Raw genomic sequence first — 26,744 nt, forward strand, 5'->3', positions numbered from 1 at the left:
CAGTGTGTACCCAGCATTAGGATGAACACTGAAGACCCAAGTTTCTTTTTCCTTCACTCTGCATGAGTTCTCTCCTAGGTTTATAGTTTAAGGTTCTTTATATAACCAAATCTAAGATATTGGGTCAGGCTCATCATACAGTTGCTATCATACAGTTTTCTCTAAATCTTATGAAATCATCCTCCTTGCTTTTTCTACACAGTCTAGATGAATACTGGAGATACTCAGAGATTAAAGGAAGGTAAAGATTATAGCATGATGGAAGATGTTGACTTTGCATTAGTGAATAATATTGCTATGCAATGGCTTTTACTTAATTAGCAACAACTAATTCCCTATGCTGTACAGACCATTTACTTTCCCCCTTGGTAGTGGGTATGTCAATATTTTCAAAGTCACAAAGGATGGCCAGACCTTTATTGTGCAGATGCCCTTTGTATTAAGCAACCTTTTTAGACTAAAATAACACCTCTCTCCTGTTCTCACTCACCTCTGTTGGACTCCTGGCAGACGATTTGTGGTTTTTTATACACCTTTAGTTTCCATGCAGCATATCACAGTTTAAATTTCACTGACAGTTTTGGTACAGTACATCAATCCTATAATTTCCCTGCAGAGTTTCCTCTATGCTGCTGTCTTTCAGCACCTCAGCAGCACTCTCTGGGCTTTATTCAGACCCGGTCGCAAGCGCTGACTGCTTGCGACCGGGTCGATGTTTGCCCACTGGGCATGTGCATGTCGGAGCCGGCTCCGAGGTGCGCATGCGCGAGACCCGGCTAGCGACAGGCGCTCTGTCACTACAGGTCTCGCACCAAAGGGGGCGAGCTGTCAATGGTGATTGACAGCTCGCCCCATTTGGGAAGCGGGCAGGGGGGGTGGCCGGCCAAATAGAGGCATTCCCGACAGAACGCTTTCCATTTGGGGGCCGCCCCACTGACATCAGCAATGATGTCAGTGGGGAGCTTCCTGCTCGATCAGAGCAGGAATCTCTCTGGGGCTTGCGCTTGCCGAGACCCAACCTTAGGGTCTCGTCGCAAGCCCCAATGGTCGCGATGGTCCTGACCATCGTGACCATCAACCTGGTCGCTCGCTATAGCTGTGGGTGGTAACTCACAGCTTAGCTAGCGACCAGGAGGCCGCACTTCACACCACAAGCGGCCGCCCTCATTCAGAGTGACCACTTGTATCTAGCGATCGACTCTGAATGAGGTCCTCTGTCCCCTCACTGACTGCTTACCTCTCTCTTTGCCTAACAGGCACCTCAGAAAAAATGCCAGCTATCCCTTTATCCTCCATTCTCCCTTCACCAGATATAGGGGGAATCAAGGTACCTCTGCCTTCACATTACATTGCCTTCACGCTCTCTCATTCCCCCCACCAGATGTAGGGCAATATGATGTGGGACAACCATCTGGCCAGGCACCTCTGCTGCCATTAGTTTGCAACACAAATAAATCCCTTCACTGCCAATCCTCAGAAGCAATAATACAGAGTTACCAATAATTGTTTTTTTTTCCCCAACACTCTTTTATTGAGCTGGATTTACTTTTTCTTGGGACTACATGAGTTGTAGCTAATTATTATCATGATTCAGAACAGTGACTACCCAGCTCACATATAAAAGGAAATACTGTGTCCTCCATGACACCAGATTGCTAGGTAAGAAACATTAACATACTGAAGGATTGTCATGCATGATAATGGCACCCCCATGCAAGCAGATGTCGGTGACGTGAGCCAGCTTTTAACAAAAGGGCAAGTGAAGATGGAATGATACTGTAGGTGCTACAGGCCCCAGGCGTCACATGTGGAAATACCCTTCACTCACCACCTCTCTCTGACACCATGTCTCAAACATTGAAATCTGTATGTTTCATTATGTCACCCAATATTCTCTCCACATCCAGTATTGTGCTCTGTAATTAACTTACCTCTGGCCACCTCCTTGTTCTTCTCTCTCTTTTTTGTTCCTCGTATACTGTAGGCAGCATTGTGATGCTGAGGAATTAGGTACAGGTGCCGCTGGGGAGTAGGGTATGGGTACTGCTGGGGAGGCGAGTAATGGCCTAGGAACAGTGATCCAGGTGCTCGACACTACATAAACTCCTTTATTATGAAATTACTCTGAATAATATCCCTATGGGGCTGCAAACAAAAAGCTCAGAGTCCAGAGCTACTGTAAGTGCTGCACCTACTCGCACCATGGTGGGACTCGCAGCTGATTGAAATCCCCACTAAAATTGTAATCACAGTAATAAAAATAACCTCTAAAATTGTTTTTAATAATATATACCTATAAGCATCCGTGATATTTACCAGTAGAATGATGGAGTCCTATGGAAGATCTTGCTTGTTTAGTATATCAATCCAATTAAACTGCAATTATAAATCCCAATTACTGAACAATGTGCTCCAATAAATTATTCAGGAGACTGTTGCCCTTAGGTGCTTCTTCATACACGCACAGTTGCAGTGCCGGCCCTCCAATCAGACAGTGATTAGTGGGGCTACTTGTAGGAAACAGACAACCTGGCCTAGTCTAGTGAGATTAGATGATGTTCCTGGTGTTAGAACGGGGTTGCATTGGGGTTCATTGCTCAAAAGAAATATCCTCAGAAAAATTGGGTATTTACCTACATATGCAGAGCTGTATGCATTTCAGGATATGTGCACATCTGTAACATATGCCACAGTTTACTACTTGTCATCATCTTCAGCGTGTGCTTTCACCTGCCCTAAACTATGTGCAAAAGATACACTACCTAGCGGGCATATAATCGCTTATGTGCTGTTCTGCGTTGCCCATATTTGTGTGACTACTCCCCCTCTGCACTTTGCTTACATGATGATGCCTCTTCCTTTCCCACTGCAGTTCTACCTCTTAGGTAATAAGAATCGGTGTCCAAGCTGCATACGACTCTGAGTAGCCGCATTGTATGTGCTTATTTCTAGGGCATGTGCAGTGTGTCTACAAAGAATATACCAGCTATCATTTATCACATAACGCTGCATCAGTCCCAATATCTCTATTATTAGGGAACATTTTGAAAACTGTTTTTAGGAATATTAAACTAATTCAGTATTTGAATGCAAACTTTTGTACATTTTCCAATCCTACCATATCCATAACATACAGGCAAATTAATTATTTCAGCTCTCTTCTTTGACCATAAATCATGCAAATGATCCTATACAAATACTGTACTGAACTGGCAATTTATTTCAAAACCTGTATCCCCTCTCTTTAGGTCACAGTTCTCCCCCAGTAGATTCTACTGTCCCCATACCGTACTGTAGTATGGAGATGTGGAAATTATGTCATTCATCAAGTTCCGAAAAAGCATTTTTTTTTTAAACTTGTTAGTGTCACTGTGCGCCATCCTGAGATGGCATACAGTCCCCACAAGCTTGTGCAGCATAGAGATCCCTTCATGCTGTGCGGCTCTCTGCTCCACCTACATCCCATCTCCACTGCACTCACCGCCGAAGGTGCATGAGATTAGTCTTCATTCCGGGGGTCTCACATCTTTCCATTGGTCAAATCCTCATCACTCGGCTGGTCCCTCTGGTAATGCTGCCCTCTGTCTTCTCTCTCATGGGGCACTTTTCTCCTACTGCTGTGATCTTCCAAAACTCTTTGTAGCTTGTCTTTAAGCTGCACATGTGCAGCTTGAAGACTGGCTACAAAGAGTCTCGGAAGAACACAGCACATACTTACCGACATTTATTATCTACTCCCCTGTAGATACTCAGAAAGCAGACACAGCAGGCCACTGTGGGGGGCAGGGTTGGGTTTATATGTCATTAGGCCCTGTCCTCACCACGGCAAAATGCTGCGAATCGTGAAAAAGCCTCATTTAGCTCTGCCCCCTCCATACAGAGCCGCGATTACCAACAATCATCTCCCCATCCTGCCCACTTCACTAGGAAGTGGGTGGGATGTTGGAGATCCGGATACTCTTCCAGGGGTGCGGGGGGCTCCCCAAAAATTTGGGAGCCTCCCACAACTTCCTGGAGAGTAGATAAGTATGCTGCAGCGTCAGGAGAAAAGTCTCACTCTTCCAAAGGGCTGTCTCTGCTGAAAAAGCAGCTTTTTGAAGAGATATAAAAGTAAAGGAGTCATGATGAATGCCTCCAATATTTACGTTGAACTTGCTACGAGTTCAATCCTTAATTATCACACTTCACATTTATTACATGATGAAAAGGCCCCTTAGTGTTAATGGCTGAATAATTTTATCCAGCTGATTGTTATGACTTTAAAGGAATGTGAAAACCTTAATTATCTCCTATTCTTGTCGAACAATTTAAATTGTTGCTTTTTAAATATATGTCAAATGCAATGTAATACATTTTAATAAATAATAAGAATAAAGACTATTTCTTCAAAAGAAAATGAAGCAGTACAGATTAATAAATGCATATAGCAGATAGACTGATGGATACATATTTTCTCCTTGTACCATAAGTTTTTCTTTTTTACTAAAATATCTCTTTATGATTAAAAAAAAGTATTTTATAAATAGAACTCAAAATGTGGTATGGCAGACATCCAAAATCAAGAAAAGAATCTGTGATACGTTAACAGCAGGTCGTTTTCTTCAAAGTAAAAGTGATATGGTAACTGCTGACAGAATTCCAACATCACATTGAAGCAGGCAGTCTTTCATTTTGCATCTAACTATGAAAGTCGTGGCAGGTGTACATACAAAGGGTACTATCTGCTTGTGTTCAAAACTGCTGTTAGTGATGGCAGGTTGCATAGTATACGCATGTCACCTGCCAATAATTTTCAGATGTCACTATGACCAAGAACAAGCCATATTATAAGCTTTTGTTTTAAAGACAAAAAGATTTTATTTTGTTTGTCAAAAAACAAAGTTACAACACAAAGGGTAAGCACAGCACCCACACAAACTGGTATAAACAATGAGAGAAAAATAAACCCAGAAAACAATGATGCATAGCCAGTGGCCCATGTGGCCTACAGTATAATATAAGTTTTTCTTGGTTTTATAACTGGTGGCTCAATCATAAACACTTAACCAATGATCAACTATTCTTGGTACAAATTTATATATGAATAAACACATCAAACGTGAACAAGGTCTTTAATCCAGTTTCTCTTTACTTCCATGTTCTACACAAAAATCAAAAAGCAAACAATGCAAGAAAAATATGCCAAACATAAAGTTACATATTTATTACTAGCTGGGATACCCGGCATTGCCCGGGTTGAAGACTGGACCCTGAAGTACACATGCCTATAACCCCATTGCATTGATCCTGAAACTGTTTGCTAACATACATGCAAACAGTTGTGTGGCTACCATGAGTGCAAAGGCTGCGGATGCTCTGGTGCCCGAGCTGCCTCTGTGGCCCGCCGCTTCCCCTGTACCCAGTCACGCACACAAGGTGGGCCGGTCCAGTAAGAGCCATCAAAGGGGGCCCGGGTGTCAGCAATTTTGATTTGGTTCTGGTCCGCCAGCTGATTACAGCTGGCGCACTGGAAGGCAGTCATGGAGAGACAGCGCCGCCAGTCACGAGACAATCAGAGCTTGTGGACTGGCAGCCAATCACCATCGGCGGCTCCTGATTTGCTGCCGGGGTGAGCTCTGATTGGTTTGTGATCAGCACCACATTCAAATTGCGCCGGTGCTGTTTGTCCATATTTGCCACTGGCTGCTGGTGTGCAAGCTGCAATTAGCTGGCAGCTCTGCCCCAAATCCACACCTGCTAGCTGCTGATGGCACGCATGGGGAGGTGAGAGGCACACCTAGAAAAACACACAATGAGGTGAGGCGCTACACAATGGAGTCATGTAGTATGAATTGTGTTTGGAAAAATGAATAAAGATATAAATACAAGGTACTTCTAGGACTGCTTCTGCCAGTGAGTAGATGACCCTCAAAATATATAAAACAAAAATAGCAATCACACAGTAGGAGTGCAGTGACCACAATTAATTAATGAAAGATTTAATAGATCTCCCGACTAAAAACTTAAATACATCAAAAAATTATATAGCGAAAAGACAAAAAAACCCAACAACCTAAGAAGTCAGTAGGATTATCTGAACACACTATTTCAGCAGATGCTATTGAGAAACAGTAGCAAGTTATTGGAAACAATGTATCATTTCAAGAAGTTCATGTTAAAACAGTATTAAAATATTTGAAAATGCATACTGGTTAAGTCACCTATTGCTTATAAGGTATTGAAAATATTTAACTGAGTTTGGCCAAACAAACTTAAAACTTGCTATTAGGATCAGAAAAAAAGTCTCTCCAAGGAATTGTTTGAGCAAAGTATCTGAACAATAAGGGTGATAAGTTCCCAGTCACTAGTGCTGCATTAGCACCACTGAATTTAAATAAGCCTTGTATGCCTTTGGACAATATTACAACATTTAAAAAGAAATATATATATATATATATATATATATATAATCAGATTAATAAAGCCAATATATGAAGGAGTGGCTGCAGCCATCTCATCAGTCATGTGGTTCAGACTGGTGCAGTCGGTATTGCAGCGGGGCGGCCGTGACCGTCTAATTATGCAGTATGTTGATGCTGGAGGACAGAAGGGCACTGGAGATGGAGTTCAGACTCGTGGCTGTGGCAGGTGCAGTGGTGATCATAGCTCTAACGCTGAGGGTCTCATTGTACAGCTGGGCTTGTGCAAATAGCAATGAGAGTTTGAGGGTGTGACAGGGCTTCCCCTGACGTCACTGGAGGTGTGTGGCTGATGCGTATCTCGGCAGTAAGCCGTTCTTCAAGAGCCATAATTCCTGTGATCGTCTCTCCCTTAAAAACCCTGAGTAGCAAATCAGGAGCAATTAGTAATTACAATCTAAAGTCAGACTGGTCTCAGTTATAAAGTTAGTTGAATAATTAGACCCTGATCAAACGAGAATAAATCACACTAAAAAGCACACTATATACAGTGTGTGTATATATATATATATATATATATATATATACATATATACACACTGTATATAGTGTGCTTTTTAGTGTATATAACATATAATATATAATATATACATATAATATATGTTAAATCATATGTATAGAAAATAGGATAATAATAATAAACATATGTATAAATATATATACAGATATATACATACTCAGTAATAATAATAAATTAAAATAGATACATGGATATTAATAAAGGAAAAAAATACATATATATATATATATAATGTAGCAGCAGTCTCCTCTACCTGTGGGTGGAAGCAATCACACTGATCATGCCCTCCCTGGATTTGCATTTGTCTTAGGGGCTCACAGCACCGCACTCCCCCGTGCTCAGCACAGCATCACAGCGCTGCAAAAAATATATATATATTTTTTTCACTAAGGGGGTGTGGCCACACCTCCTGTGATTAGGTCACGTCCTCTTCCCCGAGTCCAGGGTGTCTCTCTAAGCCCCTGGTTACGCCCTTGCATGCAAACACAGAGACTCTGGATTTAATATGAATTTGCATGAGATATCAAGTTTGTGCTGAGGTGAAAATTATACTTTTGTTGCATTCTCACAGCCCTGGAACCTGTTTAAGAGTGTCCCTATTTTTAGTGATTGTGTGACAGTGTGTGTCCCTGACAAGGTTCAAACCTAAGCAAAAACCTAATCCTGGTCAAACTACACCACCTTGCCAAATTTGGTGGAGCTAGGTCCAAAACTCTGGCCGTGCATAAAGGACAAAAAACTGAACAGACAGATGGACAGACACGCTTTTTCGGTTAATATATAGATATTGTACTCAAACTTATAAAATGCAGCAGTCCTCCACTATCAGGCTGCTGTTCCTGGCTTCTGCATGGTTATACTGCTGCTGGAGCTTTGTATAGATCCCAGACTTGAGTGCTGGCACAGAAGCGTCAATGAATCTGGCTGCTTGAAGGCAAAAGATGGAGCTTCAGGCATCGGTGCAGTAGGGGCTGCCCGGACCAGCATGCAAGGTTAAGGGAGTTTCACCTAACAACATGTGTTACTGTAGTTCAGTGGTTCTCAAACACGGTCCTCAGGACCCCACACAGTTCACGTCTTCCAGGTCACCCAGCAGGTGCACAGGTGTATTCATTACTCACTGACACATTTTAAAAGGTCCACTGGTGATCTAATTATTTCACTTGCGATTCTGTGAGGAGACATGAAAAACATGCACTGTTTGGGGTCCTGAGGACCGAGTTTGAGAACCTGTGCTGTAATTGATTAGTCCCCTTGCAGACACCTTGCTTCCTATCTTTTGTGCCTCAGCCTCTAGTACTTTTTATTTTGGATACCTTGTACTAGACATTGATTTTATTTAGGTCTAAATATTGCATGTGCCTTCTCTATTTGGATATTTGTTGCCGGAACTAAAGTTTGCCCCAGGCCTGATTATTGCCCTGGACCTTTTCTATATGAATAACCAGTTGCCAGAGTCAGGTCGTCTCTGACTTGCTACTATTAATTCCAGAGACTGTTGGATACCTGTTTCTGTTTTCTGAACTGTATCTAAACTCCTGCATCTGGTATGTATCAGCTACCTTCGCTCCAACGTTAGGGTATTTACCCTGAGGTATTCTGAGCACTGGCATTCAGTTTGATTAAAGAGTAATTATCTAGCACCCATGTAACAGAAAAGAAATAAAGTCATCAGAGATCATGAAAGAGTCTAAACACCCTTTCAGATGTACAAGTTCTCTCCTCTGTCATTGAGTACAGTAGCTGCCCATGAAACTGAACAGTCATGGACATTTAGTTAAAAAATCTAGTATAGTTTAGAAAGTAAAAGTTGATCGGTAGCTATAGGTAACACCATCCTTTTCCTTTGTATCAGTGTTTTAAAATATACATTTTCGCAGGTCACCTAATCTGAACTGTGACACTGAACTGACAGCGTATTTCTGTTTCCATGTATCTGTGGCTGTCTTATATTTCATTGTTTTTTATCCAGTAGGAATAAGTTAAGAAATCGGAACTATCTGTAAATGTCAAGGGCAGATGTTTAGCAACCTCGAGTCATTCACCTTGATCTTTTGTACAATGCCCAAATTGAATTTCCATTGCAATTGTTTTGCTCCATTAGCAAAAGGCAGCTTTCTTTGATTTATATTTCATATTTCATTACTTGTATACAAAAACGGCTCCCATTAAAAAAAGTAATTATAATATAGTTAAAGAGATTAATGTGGTACAAGGAATAATATGGTTAATGAAAATTATTGCATTATTATAGCTACTGTTGTATGTCAAAGTCATTGTTAACCATCAACGATAAAGAAAATCATTATTCTCGTTCCCTCATTTGCATGTAATATTAGTGTTAATTGGAATATATTTTCTAAGTTTTCTTAGAAATCTTTAGTTCTGGATGCCCCATGGCCAACATCCTGCATTGTAATGATGAATACAGTACTGTGATCACTCAGTGCTATGTGTGGTGGAGGAAAAACAAAGACAGAATAAAAATAGCCTAGATCCCTATATTAGCTGCCAAAAGGTCATGGTATTAAAGACTCATTAATGTAAAGCACAAGTTTTTAAATATTAATCAATATTTTGTAACAAATATGTATCTAATTGTTCATAATCTAAAAAAAATATTAAGATATTTAAAACTTAGTATATTTTTCTAGTCTGGTTGTGTGCAATACTTTTCTTTGAATTCACAGACACCGTTCTATTATTGCCTGCACATGTCGAAATTGTTAAAATGACGACATTGAACATGTAAGCATTTGCAAGATATTGACTTGGTAACAATGTTGACATGTGAAATGTCGACATTCTGCAGGGACGGCATCAGAGGAAGGTTAGGATGAGGCAATGGGACAGGAGGTTCATGGTTAGGCACTAGTTGGAGGGTAAGGCATGCAGGATCTGCTGAAAATCTGTCAGACCCACCAAACCAGGTAAGTCACCACTACACCAACAGGAACGTTTTGTTCACATTCTAATCATTTAGATATTTCATTAGTGTCGACATGATGAATGTCAATGTGGTCAATGTCAATATGCCAAGCATGTCAACATTAAGACCAAGGGCGATATTCAATTAGTTTTGCGTCAGTGATAAAGTTTCGCCTGCCTGACTTTCCGTCTACATTGTGTATTTTGGACGTGGAAACTTATCGTGCACGTCCCTGCTATTTGCCCTATTCAATTCCAAACCACGAGAAAACGGCAAACCGCGAAGTCAGAACAGGCAAAAAGTGCTGTCAAAAATGGGGAAATCAGCCCGAACCCCCCAAAAAGATGCACTAACATTGGGGATCAAAGTAGATGTGACCGAATAGCCCTAATAAAACTGTTTGGGGCACTTAAGTTGTTTCAATAGCTTCTCATTAGCGTCTTTGCACAAGTGGTGAAGAATGGCAATAAGCTGTATTTTTTGGTGAAAATAAGTAGTCCTGTCAAATTTGGGGTACTTGAAAATGGGTGCTAGCATATTTTAAAGTCTCTAAAGTGAAGTTAAAAAACACGTGAAAAACGCACCTGTTACATGCACCTGCAATCAAAAAAACACTTGACCTATCCTTGCAGACCCCCAAAAAGTCTATTTCGCTAGATTTTATTCTTGTCCCCCCACTTTTTACTTTGTCACCCCCAAAATTAAGGTAATTTTTTTACACAGTTGTCCTTTGAGGGGCAGTTCCAAGGGTTCTGAGAGGTTTCCTCTCCTTTGCGTCCCAAAATAAAAATGTTGCACTTCTCTTCACCTGTAATTCAGAGGCAAATCTTTTTACCTATTACATTGCATTGACTTTCCGCCTACGCGAAAAGCGGGTGGAATTGAATACGCAGATAAGTTCCGGCCATGCGAAAAGCCGAGATCGGCGATACTTTTCCACGGATCTCGGCTTTTCGCTTCTAATAGAATACGCCTCATGTTGACATTCTCATGCTAATATTATGAATTTCAATGATAAATATCATCAAAATATACCACACCTGATAGTATCAATACAAGCATTATTTGGACTTGTCACTATATGTTATTAGTTCTTTAGCATTCGTTTACAACATATAAATAAATAATTTTAGAGATCTGCTGGAAAAAATACCATTTATGCCAATTTATTTTGATAATAAAATAGCTTTCCAGTAATATCACATGAAATGCTATCCCCTCAAACATATCTCTATATAACTATCAACAACAATAAATAAATATTACAAGCCTTAAGTAACTACTCTGCAGTTGAGTGATAAAAGACTAGCCCTACATTATCAGACAACCTATGCACTGACCTGACTATGCAACCTTCCCAATCTAGCTCTTTATTCTATAGTTTCATTAAAATAGGTTAAAGATCTCCTCTTCCAATTGACAACCGATTGCTGGTGTTTATACTGTATCTTGGATCCATGCTCCTAAATATGTTGATCTTTCCCAAGTACTATCAAAATGTTTGAAATAATTCTAAGTGCCCAACTGATATTCTTCATTACAATACCATGCTAACCCAATGCAATCTGACTTCACAAGTGAGCATACTGTAGCACAGTTATGTTTCTGGCCAATGTGACAAATGACTATCAATGTGAGCTAGTGAACAAATAGTTTGTATGGACTGTTTTTCTAGACCTAACTACCCCTCTTAGAGGTACATACACTGAAGCTAAACTTCTCTTTAAAAAAAAGTTGCCCACACCAGGATGCACCCTGCTGTCAATCTGACATTTATATAAACAATATACATATTGGCATTAATGTTGTAAGCTTCATATGTTTGCAGATGTATAATACAGGGACTTCATTTAGTGATTTACAAACTGACTTCAACATAACTGTAACCTACTCTGTAATACTCACTATTACTATCCTCTAGGAGAAACTCTGGAATTTTTACAGAAATTCAAATGACTGGGGCTTTCACTTAACTTCAAACTCTCCTTTGTAGACCATCTGAAGCATTTGTTTGATAGCAGAAAAACTGGCAGATTTTTTTCTCCAAGTTAAACCACTTAATAAGTGCATAGGTCAAAAGACCGTCCACTCTGCCATCCTTGGCCTGTTTGATGCTGTCAACTTTATATATGTATATGTATTTGGCATACTTTTAATCATTTTTAAACATTGCTATTCATATTCTACTGGCTGTGTTCACCATAACACAAATGTTTTGTTTTTTATTTATCTGGTCTATTGTTGGTCTACTTGCACTATAGTACTTTTGCATCTACTGTCTATTTGCCTATGTATTGTTACTTAGCTTGTTCAATGTTCAACTGGATGAATAAGAAATACCAGGGCCATAACTAGGGTGATGCGACCTGTGCCATGGCACAGGGCACCGCAGGGCAGGGGGCGCTGTTTGGGCCTGTCAATTTTCCTGTTTATTATCATTATCACTTGTGGCTTCCTCTTACTTTATCCCCGGCATCTCCTGGACTCCCCATCTCTTCCCTGGCCCTTCCCCATGAGGCCATGGTCCTTTTCAGGTGCACTATCTTATGTCCCTATTTAAAAAATGGGGGGGGGTGGCACCAATGCTCTCTCTGGCACAGGGCACCAAAAAGTCTAGTTACGGCTCTGAGAAATACAGTATGATTAACTGATGTCTATATTTGTATTTGATCATCACTCAAACTACTGTTTGGGTTCATTAAAATAATAACAAATGCAACAAACAGAAAAAGTATCAACTTTTTACTTTTCAATCATATAGTTATAAGTTTCAACTTTTAAATATTATTCAGTTCCTCTTTATGTCTGATATTGCCTGTGCTTACTTACTACTAGGACTATGCCTCAGAGAAATAAAGACAATCAATTTTAGCTGCATGCAGTATTACACTAAAAGATGTATCCCCTTGGAAGACATTCTGCAATTATGGAGACTTTATGTTAGACATCACTCAATTCTCTGGAGGGTTATTGACTTACAGCATACTATACATTGCTAAATTAGTATAGATAGTTTAAGTGAGTTTGTGCTGAGCGCTGCTAAACATGTAAGGATAATTGAAGTAGCATGTTGATCCTAAACTCTGTGACCTTGCCTCGAATATTCAGTTTGGCTTAACACATTTTATTTCTTATTAATATTCTTACAAAGACAGCCTTATTGATGATTAGTGAACTTTCAGTTTAAAGCCATTTTCTCACTGTGGCTTCATGAACAAGTCTGCATTAGAGCCTGATTATATCCATTTCCCATTATGCATTTACAACAGGTAAAGTATTTGTATACTTGAAAAAAAGGTTATTTGTGTGCAGTATACAAAACACCGTGGGCTTCAATGTGTGTTAGGATGAACATGATGATGGAATATTTATTTTTGGGAACACAATATGGACAATAATATAAATGTAACCTTGTCACTGAGATATACACTATATACAGCAAGTATTTTTGAAATAAATATCTTAGAAATGTTTCACTATAATTTACATATGGAGACATTTGTGATTTTATGCTAAATATATATTTTACATGTATTTAAATAGTTGTTAAGTGCCTCTGGTTGTGGCCATCTGGAGGAATGGGCAGCTTCTTGTGCAGCTGCTGATAGCCATGGTTATAAACTTTCACGAAACTATCTTTTTTAAAAGTAAACTAGAAGGAAATATGCTTGCTATTAATAGATATAGCTATTGTTAAGTACTATCAAGGTTACAGAACTTCCTACACTACATGACGTAAAACAATAGTTATTCTGTCATGATGTTTTATCATAGATATAGTCAGCTGAGTATATTTTATATATGTATTAATACTTTCCTTGCATAAATTAAAATCAATAAGATTATTTTAGTCACATTTATTGGAAGTATTGCTCTATAAAGTGCATTAAGCATAGATAAATGAATGCGGGAATGTTTATTGAATGCAGAATTTCATTATCCCATGTGGTTTAAAAATACCAGATGTTCTGGGGAGAAATAATAAGACAAATCTAGAATTCTTCCCTCATAGTGGCACATAAGGGTCCACTTTCAGCAAAATCTTTACCATCCAGCTGAGTAAACACAAATGAGTTCACAGTAACATGTAGCCTGAGCGATAAGAGATCGGTTAGTCATGCATGAAATTGATTTTTTTAATAACAAGTATCTGTTGCTTTCTATAATGCACGCACCTTAGACTAAAAATGGGTAACAATAAAAGCATATCATTAACTGTTCTTGGCAAATGAAGCATAGCAAAATATGAAAGTAATCTGCCACAATATTGACCCCAAAGTTTACTCAATGTCTAAGTAATTAAAATAAGGGATCTGTTAATTAGATCACATATTTTCCTATGCATTGTTGGCTTATGATTAATTTTCTTTAATTACTGCCAATATTTGTTTTTGTTTTCTTAAAAGAGTAATTGCTACAGTTGAATAGATTTCAATGGTACCTTTATTTATACACTGTATGTTAAAGAATAACCAAATAAGAATTAAAACATAACAAATTATGTCTACTACTGTGCTAAATAACATACTATGGGCAGGATTCATTTTGATGCAGAAATCAAACATTAAAACTCAATGAAGTACAATAACATTACAACACATCCTATACGTTATTTTAAATATATCTTTATTTTTCTTTTATGAATAATTTAGCATTTCTATTAATTTGCATTAACTGTATATATGCAGTATTGATGATGGACTATTAATGAGAATAGAACATTGTTTTTGTGTAAATAGCGTACATCTGCAGCACGTATAAATGAAGTATTGCAGATGTTAGTTTTATTAGGACTTTAGACATGTAATGTTTACATCGTCTCCACCCCTCAAATTCACTCCTCCCCTCAACCTTGATACTGGAAGATAAAATAAATCCAGGATGGGAAACTCTTTGTTAGGACCCACTAACAAGATCCAGCCACTCATACAAAGGAAATCCTCATACAAATCCTGACCTATCTAACTTTCAGTATATACCTACCTGTACTCAATGACTTCATTCTCAAGGACTATTTGAATGTTAACCTTTAAATTGTACCACACTGACCCTTGAAAGTCAGTAGATTTAGGATTGAAGCCTATGGCGGTATTCTTTACTTTGAATTTGGAGGTGGAGACATTTGTTCATTATGGACTAAAGATAATGTAGGTTTATGCCAAGTGAAGAAGATCCTCTATAACAATGTTCCAATTCTTAAGCTGTTGATGACCCTGACTACCACCTGCCATCATTTTTACCTCTGGTTACTGCACCAACTACTGCATGAGTAAATATTGATAACAGAGGTGCTGCACAGACAACTATTACTGTGACCAGCACTGAATAGAGTGCTGGAGTGAAGATCCAATACCAGATATGGGGCATTGGTAGAGGAGAACCTGGACACAGAGAAATGTCCTTTTCAAGCAGACTGCAGCCAGGGATGTGAGTATTGACTGGAACACATGTTAAGCATCTAATCAGGGGTTTGCACTTTCCCCCATGTGACAAGCAGTTGCTGTAACCAGTCCCATGTATGGAACAGACCACTGATAAAGCTTGCTTCTGACACCAAGTGGATAACAGCAATAGTATTGAGGCGGTGAGAATGATTTTGATCAATACATTACAAAACTTAAGCCAGCTATATGCATTTGTGCAGGACTGCACTTAATTTTATTTTGTGATTGTATTTTAATGAATAGTTTTTGTGAATACATTTTATCCTGACCTTTTATGCATATTGTGGTTGATATATACACTTTTACAATTAATCTGCACTCCTAGTGGTGAAATAATATATACCTCTCCTTTCTAGTTAGTTACTTGGGACATTGTCTGACCCAGGAGTAGAGACACCGACACCGGACAGGATACAGATAATACAAGATGTGACCCTGCCGAATAACCAACAACAAATACGTACCTTCCTAGGCATGTGAGGGTATTGCAGGAAATGGATACCAGTGTTCACTATTCTGGTGTTGTGACTACAAGAGCTAGTCTCATTATCAAAACCAGATCATGTTCCGCATACTAAATACATGGAACAGACCTTGTGATCCTGCATTGGGAATACCACATCATGAGAAGCCAATTGATCTATACTGCACAGAAGTTGTTGGTTGTGTGGCATGAATCCTCTGACACAAACACCTGGATACACTAACAGACCAGTAGCATACTACAGTGCCCAATTGGACACTGTAACAAGATCACTCCCTATACGCTTGAGAGCAGTAGCAGCAGCTGCTCTTCTAAATAGCAACAGTGAAGATGTAGTATTAGGACATGCTTTAGCATTACATGCACCATAAGCAGTATCAGCTCTACTAAATTTGGCACAAATGTGACATTTCTCATCGGCAAGATTCACAAGATGGGATTTGGCCCTTATGGCACCAAAAAATATAACCATCAATAATGTAATACACTAAATCCTGCTAATTATTTTTCCATATGTTTCTCATTAGAGGTATACTAAATAAAGATTCTAAAACTGACAAGTAGTGGTGTTGCCAATAGCAACCAATCGCATTATAGCTATCATTTCTCTATTGCATTCTAGAAAATGATAGCCAATCTAATTGGTTGCTATGGGCAACACCACTACTCATCTGTTTAAGAAGCTTTAGTAAATTTACTCCAAAGGGTCAAAAATGATATAATCAAAAGAGGATTTAGCAGTTACACAGATACACATGATTGCATGGAACATTTAAATCAGACATTTACAGCAAGACCTGACATACGTGACACACATTTAGACAATGCAGATTTTACTTTTTATATTGATGCAAGCCATCATAGACATTCTGACAGGAGAATTAAGCACAGGATATGCTGTGGTAGATGACAAAGGCATAGAAGAGGTAGAACCACTTGAGCCACCCCACTAAGTTCAAGTAGCTGAAATTAGAGCACTGAAAACAGCATGTGAGTTGCCGAAAGGTAAGATAGCTAATATTTACATTTATTCTGACACAAGTTATGCTTTTGGTGTTGTACATGATTTTGGAGCCCTATGGCACCTAATCCATTTTTTGACAACAGCAGGAACACTGATAACACATTCAAGACACATACAAGGATTGTTGATGGCTATACAGTTGGCAGTGGCAGTTATAAAATGTCTAGCACACACACAATTAACAAACACAGTTTCAGCAGAATTAACAAACCCAGTTTCAGCAGAAAATAGGAGAGCAGATGACGCTGAAAAGAAAGTGGCAGTCTCACCCATAGCTCAGTTGCCCGAAATTCAGGAAACAAATTTAATGGTTTTTGAGCTTTTTAATATACAAGATTTGTGTTCACCACAGGAAAAAGCCATCTTGAAGTTGAAGGGATATTGACAAGAGTCTACCGGACTTTGGAAAGATGGGTATGGTAGGCCAATTGCTCCCAGGGCATAATTTTCAAGCCTGGTACATGCAGCATATGAACAAAGGAAGAGAGGATTCCACACAGAACCTAGTAGAATACTCAAATAAATCATACCAACAATATTATATCCTTTCTATTATAATAGATCATAGGTAATCACTGGTGGTGCTCCCAAAGCCCAAAATATGATATAGAAAACCAAAAGAGAAGAAAAGAAGGACTTGTTGCTGGGGCAATCTTTCATCAGATATTCACATGAAGTCTACGAATAAAATATAACTATTACTAAACACAATTAAAATAGCAAGGCATCCGTGCTACACAAAATTATTTAACAAAAGTTTATCTTTAAAGATGATTAATAATCTACTGTATAGATGGAGTGGCGATAATATTTGATATAGGGTAATAGATCTCCCATGACTTAAAGATTATTATCTGAATATCATATCAATTAAATGAAAGCCTGGTATGGGGGGATGAATACCCTACTAACCCTGGTAGTATATCAAAACCGAAATTTGCTAATTGTCCAGAACAATGTATGTATGGGAACAAAGCTATATAAATACTCACTGTCCCTATCCACCTCCTATATTCTTTAATCTACAGCACCTGGTATTCCCAGGTGGTCTCCCATCTAAGTAATAACCAGGCCCAATGCTGCATAGCTTCCAAGATCAGATGAAATTGGGCATATCCAGTATGGTATTGCTGTAATGCATTACCAATCGGCGAAGTGTGAACGCCCAGGTAAATCTCGTATGAGGAGTCCACTTTGTTAAATAACACACAGGTCCAAGAAAGTATTGCATAAGTGTACTTTAATTGTTCCACAAATAATTAATCACATGTATATACCAGTCAATAAAAATCACATATGTATCAAATGGTTTTGTGCATCTTTGGGTTAATTCCAATATGTTCATGTCACTGTATACCATTTATATACAAGTGAGTCCTTCTGACTCCAAATGTATTAAATATACATAACAGACATATCAGCAGTGCAAATTAACTAGGGGTGTGCATCAGCCACTTTTTGTATTTTGTGTTTTGGTTTTGGATCTGGATCTTTCTTCGTGTTTTGGATCTGGATTGGTTTTGCCAAAACCACCCTTCCGTGTTTTGGGTTCTGGGTTTTGTGTTTTGGATCTGGATTTTTTCTTAAAAAATAAAGAAAAACGCTAAAATCACATAAAATGGGCCTTTTTTTGTTCCTACGCTATTAATAACCCCAATAACATTAATTTCCACTCATTTCCACTCTATTCTGAACACCTCACACCTCACAATATTGTTTTTAGGCCAAAAGGTTGCACCGAGGTAGCTGGATGACTATGCTAAGCGACACAAGTGGGCGGCACAAACACGTGGCCCATCTAGGAGTGGCACTGCAGTGGCAGACAGGAAGCCAATCAGCGTTATGGTGCCCATTTGCATGTAGCACGAACCCGGGAGATCCGTGCTACATGCATCTGTGTGATTGGCACAGAGCAATGACAGGTCCGTGAGACCCGTCTGTGCTGCTGTGGTAAAAAAAAAAAAAAAAACCTGTGTAAAAAAATAAAAAAATGACGTGCACCCCCCAAAAAAAGAGCAACCAGCCCTGGGCATTAGTAACCCAGTGCTGGGTGTGCTTAAATACAGGGGACAAATGACGTAGGGGTCCCCTGTACTTAAGCACAACCAGCACCGGGCTAGTCAGAACCAGTGCTGGTTGCCAAAATACGGGGGACAAACGACGTAGGGGTCCCCCGTATTCTGCGCAACCAGCTCTGGGCTCTGATCCGGTCCTGGTTCTGGAAATACAGGGGACAAAAAATTAGTAGGGTTCCCCTGTATGTTCCAGAACCAGCACTGGACTTTTTCTAGCGGGGGGCTGATGCCACAGCCAGGGGAGCCCTTTCGCCGGGCCCCCCAGCCGCAGCATCAGCCCTGACCGCTAGTCAGCCCAGGCCGGGGATCCCTGGAGAGCTGGGGACCCCCCCAATAAAGGGGTCACCCTCTCCAGGGCACCCCAGGCCCAGGCTGATAGCCCGGGGCTATCCCCGCCACCCCTGGTGGCGGTGGGTGGCGGGTTGATTGTGTGGTGTGGTGTAAATAAAGAATATCAAACATTGTCTTTACAAGTAGAACTGCAAGTCCCAGCAAGCCTGCCCCGCATGCTGGTACTTGGAGAACCACAAGTACCAGCATGCAGAGCATTAAGGGCCCACTAGTACCTGTAGTTCACCTGTAAAAAAAATGTTTAAAAAAACACAGGACACACACACCGTGACAGTATAAGTTTATTAAACATACATACACACACACACACATGTACACATACTCACCTATGTAACCTGTAGCATCTGTCCACTTGTCCGGTAAAGTATCCATAGGGGACCTGTGAAAAAAAACATACTCACCATCTCCTATGCGAGGTTCTGTCCTCTTCGTTCCAAAGTAGGCATCCCTGGACTTGGCAAAAAAAAAAACGAAAACGAGATCCACGAACTTAGTACCGTTCTATAGAACAGTACTTCCCGAATGAGAGCTTAGCGGTGGGGTATCACCATGGAAACCCCGCTGCTAAGCGTTCATTGGCTGAGAGAGGCCATCTCCCGTCTCTCAGCCAATGAACGGCTCCCTCCATTGTAGTCAATGGTGGGAACCGCAGGGTAAACTTTAATAACCTTGCGGCTCCCACCATTGACTACAATGGAGGGAGCCGTTCATTGGCTGAGAGACGGGAGATGGCCTCTCTCAGCCAATGAACGCTTAGCAGCGGGGTTTCCATGGTGATTCCCCACCGCTAAGCTCTCATTCGGGAAGTACTGTTCTATAGAACGGTACTAAGTTCGTGGATCGCGTTTTCGTTTTTTTTTTTTGCCAAGTCCGGGGATGCCTACTTTGGAACGAAGAGGACAGAACCTCGCATAGGAGATGGTGAGTATGTTTTTTTTCACAGGTCCCCTATGGATACTTTACCGGACAAGTGGACCGATGCTACAGGTTACATAGTTAAGTATGTGTACATGTGTGTGTGTGTGTGTATGTATGTTTAATAAACTTATACTGTCACGGTGTGTGTGTCCTGTGTTTTTTTAAACATTTTTTTACAGGTGAACTACAGGTACTAGTGGGCCCTTAATGCCCTGCATGCTGGTACTTGTGGTTCTCCAAGTACCAGCATGCGGGGCAGGCTTGCTGGGACTTGCAGTTCTACTTGTAAAGACAATGTTTGATATTCTTTATTTACACCACACCACACAATCAACCCGCCACCCACCGCCACCAGGGGTGGCGGGGATAGCCCCGGGCTATCAGCCTGGGCCTGGGGTGCCTTGGAGAGGGTGACCCCTTTATTGGGGGGGTCCCCAGCTCTCCAGGGATCCCCGGCCTGGGCTGACTAGCAGTCAGGGCTGATGCTGTGGCTGGGGGGCCCGGCGAAAGGGCTCCCCTGGCTGTGGCATCAGCCCCCCCGCTAGAAAAAGTCCAGTGCTGGTTCTGGAACATACAGGGGAACCCTACTAATTTTTTTCCCCTGTATTTCCAGAACCAGGACCGGATCAGAGCCCAGAGCTGGTTGCGCAGAATACGGGGGACCCCTACGTCGTTTGTCCCCCGTATTTTGGCAACCAGCGCTGGTTCTGACTAGCCCGGTGCTGGTTGTGCTTAAGTACAGGGGACCCCTACGTCATTTGTCCCCTGTATTTAAGCACACCCAGCACTGGGTCACTAATGCCCGGGGCTGGTTGCTCCTTTTTGGGGGGGGGCACGCCATTTTTTTCTTTTTTTACACAGGTTTTTTTTTTTTTTTTTAGCACAGCAGCACAGACGGGTCTCACGGACCCGTCAGTGCTCTGTGTCAATCACACAGATGCATGTAGCACGGATCTGACGAGTCTGTGCTACATGCAAATGAGCACCATAATGCTGATTGGCTGAGAGCCATGACAGACGGCTCTGTCAGCCAATCAGCACTTTGCCCATTAAAAGCAAAGGCATTTTTTTTTAAATGGCCGCTCGAGGCAAAACCTCGAGATCCGACAGCAGATCTCGAGGTTTTGCCTCGGGAGAGGGATCCGGGGCAGACAGGGAGATCTGAGCTTGTGCTCGGATCGCCCCGGATCCCCGAAGTTTGGGTGGGTTCGGTTCTCAGGGAACCGAACCCGCTCATCCCTAAAATTAACATCACAAAAAATCATCATATCACTGTACACCATTAATGCACCATTGAGTCCTTCTGGCTCCAATTGTATCAGCTATACAGAACATATAAGAAATGTCAGCAGTGTAAACGAACATCAAAAAGGTTATACGTTAGGCCATCAGAATCATAAAGGCAGAGAAATAACAGATTTTTATATTTGCTGTGCCAAAATTCCCTATGAATCAGACTATCTCTATAAGGGTCTGGAAATAAACAGAAGCTGTTAAGATATCATTGTTAAAGATTCATCACATCATGCATATTTAAGTTTGTGGTTAATTGCTTTGGCTATACATAAGAAATATAGGCACTGTGCCAACAATGATTTCAACATCGTTGTTTTACTTTTTAAGGAAGTTATTTAACAGAATAATTTCAGCAGACAAATATCAGTGACAATAATCCCTAAGCAGAGAGTTCCTTCTGATCCAGAGTGTCTCTGTATCAATATAACGTTCAAGAGGATGTCTCTAAGCATAAAGTGTTTTCATAAATATTTAATACTGTGCGGAGGGCATGACGCCCTCCAACCAATATGTGCAATCAGCCAAAATAACAATATAAAAGATAAAGTCTCTCTATTCGAGTGGAGTCCAAGTGAAAAAATATAGGTACAAACTGGTAAATCAACACTGGTAAAGCAGGTCTGGTTAAGCAATAGGTCATGGAGTGTCTTCCACAAAATGTGGAGCTTGGCAGCCTTAACTGATATAGCGGGCAGTCAGCTGGTATACATACAATACCAGATTACATCTGTGGGGGTCCGGACCGTGCACTGGCCGGACCTCCGGTGTGAGGACGCGCATATAGCCTGAATGGTGGCTTGTTCACCTTTCCATTGGGAATACCAGGTGCTGTAGGTTAGAGAATATAGGAGGTGGATTGGGACAGTGGAGTAACACAGCAGAATATTTATATAGCTTTGTTCCCATACATCCATTGGTCTGGACAATTAGCAAACTATGGTTTTCATATATGCCAGGGTTAGTAGGGTATTCATCCTCCCATACAAGGATTTAATTTAATTGATATGATACTCAGATAATAATCATTAAGTCATGGGAGATCTATTACCCTATATCAAATATTATCATCACTCCATATATAGATAGGTAATCATTTTTAAAGATAACTTTTTGTCAAATAATTTTGTGTAGCACAGGTGCCTTGTTATTTTAATTGTGTTTATTAAAAGTTATACTTTATACATAGACTTCATGTGAATATCTGATAAAAGAGTTCCCCAGCAACGAGCCCTTCTTTTTTTCTCTTTTGGTGTTATATGCAGCATATGGTCAGATTCATTAAGATAAGGAAGGTATGTGTAGATTGGGAAAATCATACTGATGTGCATCTGGCTTCTCTTCTGAAGCTACAGAGAAGACTGCTTTATGTCTTCTCTATTTGAGTAATAACACAGGAAAAACAACACCAATGGATCCATCCCACATAACTCTTATGAAGGACACCCTTCCAGGCAATACAAATTACCTTCATTCATTTAAACCAATGTAGGAATTTGAAGTACGCATTGGTGTGTGTGGACAAATTTTTTAATTGGGCCAAACAGTATGTTGTAGCATGAGTTTGTTTCCAGGTATGTCATTCCTAGAATTATTGAAAGTGACTGGGGTACTAATTCTTCTGGGAAAGATTTCAAACCATGGGCCATATTCAATTAGCCGCGATAAGTCCATTTCTGGAAAAGCATCACGAGTGATGTCATTTCGCCATGCGATAAGTTTCCTCTGTATTCAATTCTGGTGCGGAAACTCAATGCAATGGGACTTGCGAAAAATTTTTGTCTATGAATAGGTGTCAAAAAAAAGTGTAGAATTGGGGTTTTGGGGTGCAAAGCAGCGGGAACCCCCCTGCACCCTTGGGACAGTCCCCAAAAGGTAAACTGCATCAAAAAAAAGTTTAAAAAAGTCTTTAGATCACCCCAAAAAAGTACTTTCGTTTTGGGGTGAAAAAGTTCAAAGTTGGGGGACAAACTTAAAAAGTTGTGAAATAGACACCAGGGGGTTCCCCAAGTATGCCTCAGGTGCTTGCGGCAAGTGGATTTTTAAAAGTTCACTTTAGCAACTTCAAAATATGCTAGCACCCATTTTCAGGTACCCCAAATTTGCTGGGACTACTTATTTTGAGCAAAAAAACCTGGTAAATGTTATTCACCACTTCTGCAAAGATGCGAATCAGCAGCTATTGAGAGCATTTAAGTACCCCAAATACCTTCAGCAGGGATATTCGGGGGTATCTAGAGTGATCCTCAATGTCAGACCATTTTTTGGGGGTGTCAGGCTCATTTCCCCAAAACTGACAATACTTTTTGCATGTTACAGTTTCGCCGGCTCTCGTTTTTGCTGATATCTAATTGAATAAGGCAAAAAGGGGGCACGTGCACGATACTTTTCCACATTGAAAACAGGCGAAGTAGTCGAAAAATCTAGCATGCAAAAAGTACGGGACTTTTCGCCGGGAATGGAATATGCTCCCATGTGTAAGCTCATGGGCATTAACAGTAAAATGCCCACAACTTACAGGCTGCAAGCCAGTGGGAAAGTCAAATGAATAAATGGAATAATTAAAAATAAGTTGAGTAAGGTGATGGCTGAGACAGGGTTAGCATGGGAAGACATATATATACCTTTGTCAGGCAGGACACCCTCTGAGTCTCTGGCCAGCATTTGTAGTTTTTAATAAAACTGGTTTTATCATCCTATATACCAGTGTGGAGGTCAGATATACTACAGCTACAGTACTATATGTATTACCAATTGTATATTCAATATTTATACCACTATCACTGAGAGCCCCAGGACCCACAGGACCAGTGGAAGAAAATTGAGAAATCCAGGTGAGTAACATATACCTTACTTTATTCTGCATAATAGTGCTTTGCAAGTTCCTGATACTGTGCTTACAATTCTATTTGAGGTGAAAAGAAAGGTGATAAGAGCAGCCATATTTCCCATCAAAAAACAACACATTTAAAGAAGAGAAACATGTTTTTTTCAATGTAATTATGAACTATAAATATCTATCTATAGATCTACATTACAGTTTTTTTTATCAGGACTTTATAACAACACCCTCCCTATAGACCTTTTTGGAACACCAAACACGGACAAGCAATTGCATCAGGATTATCATCCATAAACCTGGGACATTTAAGGATAGTTAAGGATCTACACATTCTTATTAGGATCTAATCTTAAGTTGTATTGACTGACTTATCCAGATCCAGCGATCATTCCCATTAAAAACATTGGCACACTGATGGCCACACTATATTGACCAATCTGCAATATGATCCTACATTGTATTATAAGACAGGTGATAGTTAATTAGACTATGAAAGGGTACTTCAAGGATACCTACCTCTTCATGCAGAGCTGCTAGAAGTATTTTTAGGTAGTCTTAAAGCGCTATTTTCAAATTATAATTTCATTACCACTGGTATTGCACAGTATCAGAAGCATCCCTAGACCACCACTAATCTGTCCCCTTTCAAAATAATTTTTGGCAGACCAACAAATGTTAAAGGTACACTCAACTTCAGTCTAACTATATGGTGACATTAGACATAACCAAAACAGCCAGAGTAACCATTAATCATAAATACATTCAGGCCTTAGCTCAATTAATAGATAACTTCAGCAATATGTATGATGACAACTTCAGGTACATCACTAAAGAGATACATCTATTCAAAACAGAACTTTTTCAAAATATAATTGTATTTCTCCAATATAGTATTACAACACAGAACAGGTCAATCTGCAATATGATCCTACATTGGATTATAAAACAGGTGATGGTTAATTAGACTATCAAAGGGTACTTCAAGGATACCTTCCTTTACATATGTTAAAGAAGAAGAACCAATAAAAACTAATACATAACAAGTTGTGCCTACTACTGTGCTAAATTACATACTATGGGAAGGATTCATTTAGATGCAGAAGCCACCATAACTGTGTTAAAGTCAAATATTAAAATTTAATGAAGTACAGCAAAATACAACACTTTCTGTATGTTATCATAAATATATAATTATTATTTTCCTTATATGCATCATTTTGCATTTCTATTAGTGTGCATTAACTGTATATGTGTTGATGTTTGAACTTATTTTAATCAGCATGTAATGATTTGCATTATACTGTGTAAATAGCGCATATCTGCTGCACATATAAATGTAACATTGTCGATATAATGTTTTTAGTTCCCTTAATTAAGAATTTAGCCATGTAATGTTTCCTCCCATCACCCATGATCCTGGAAGACAAAGGAAATCCAACATGGGATACTCTTTGTTAGAACCTTCAGGAACTATCAAGATCCAGCCATTCAAAGAAGAAGATCCTGACCTATCTGATGTTGAGTGTACACAGATTCCAACTTTTGTAAATTGTACCACACTGATCCTTGGAAGTTAGTGCATTTAGGACTGAAGTATTGTGCTTTGTGTATTGGCAGTATTCTTTACTTTGAGTTTGCAAAAAAACTGCACTTTTTCTTTTCGGACTTCACAATTATTTTACTTTAATAATGGGTTCCGTGTGTAACATGACTGCCAACAGCAGCTCACGGCTAAACTGATATCTGCTTTATTCCTTTGCTGAAAGCAGATGTTGGGGAAAAAAAACAGTTTAGACAAAAAAGTACCTCCATATCTTTTTTATGTGGAAGATAATTGACATAACCGAGAAGCCTAATTGCAATGCAATTTACTTTACATATAAATGCCCTTAACAAACATGTGCATGACCATTGGTGACACTGCAGGCTTGACATAACAGACTGTACTTTGCTGTTTTGCCAACTCTAAACACTTGTCTGGTGTTAAATTTCAGAATGTAAGGTATGTTTCTTTTATCCTGTTTGAAATGTAGGAGGAGAAAATTACCCAATAATACTTCATATTATGAATGATAAGGCTGAAGTAGAATGTTAGGATAGTCTTGAACACTGGGTTGGGTAAGCGATCCCAACGCTGATAATGGCGGCAGTCAGAATCCCAGCAGAGAAATCCTGACGGTGTAAATCCCGATGGTGGCAAGCCCAATGCATGCAGGTAAGTATTCTAAACATTCTTCTAACCCTACCCCTCACCTTAACACACCCCTCCCTATCCCTAAATTTCCTTGTTTGCAGCCTAACCCTACCTTCCTCTCCCGCAGCCTAACCCTAACCATCCCCATAATGCCTTACCCTAAACCTCCCCCTAACCATAATATTTACCATCGGAATTCCAGTGTCGGGATT

At 39.9% G+C, this 26,744-nt stretch overlaps 1 protein-coding gene and 1 pseudogene across 1 annotated transcript in view; both read right to left on the bottom strand.

Annotated features, from left to right (window-relative positions):
* Positions 1–26,744, bottom strand: part of HS6ST3 (heparan sulfate 6-O-sulfotransferase 3) — a 635,413-nt gene that overhangs the window by 321,923 nt on the left and 286,746 nt on the right. The gene's annotated exons all lie outside the window — the stretch shown is intronic.
* On the bottom strand, positions 17,879–17,997 carry LOC148538193 (5S ribosomal RNA; annotated as a pseudogene).

Source organism: Taudactylus pleione, unplaced genomic scaffold (assembly GCF_031769625.1).
Source record: "Taudactylus pleione unplaced genomic scaffold, aTauple2 ptg000041l, whole genome shotgun sequence".
Taxonomy (NCBI): Eukaryota; Metazoa; Chordata; class Amphibia; order Anura; family Myobatrachidae; genus Taudactylus; species Taudactylus pleione.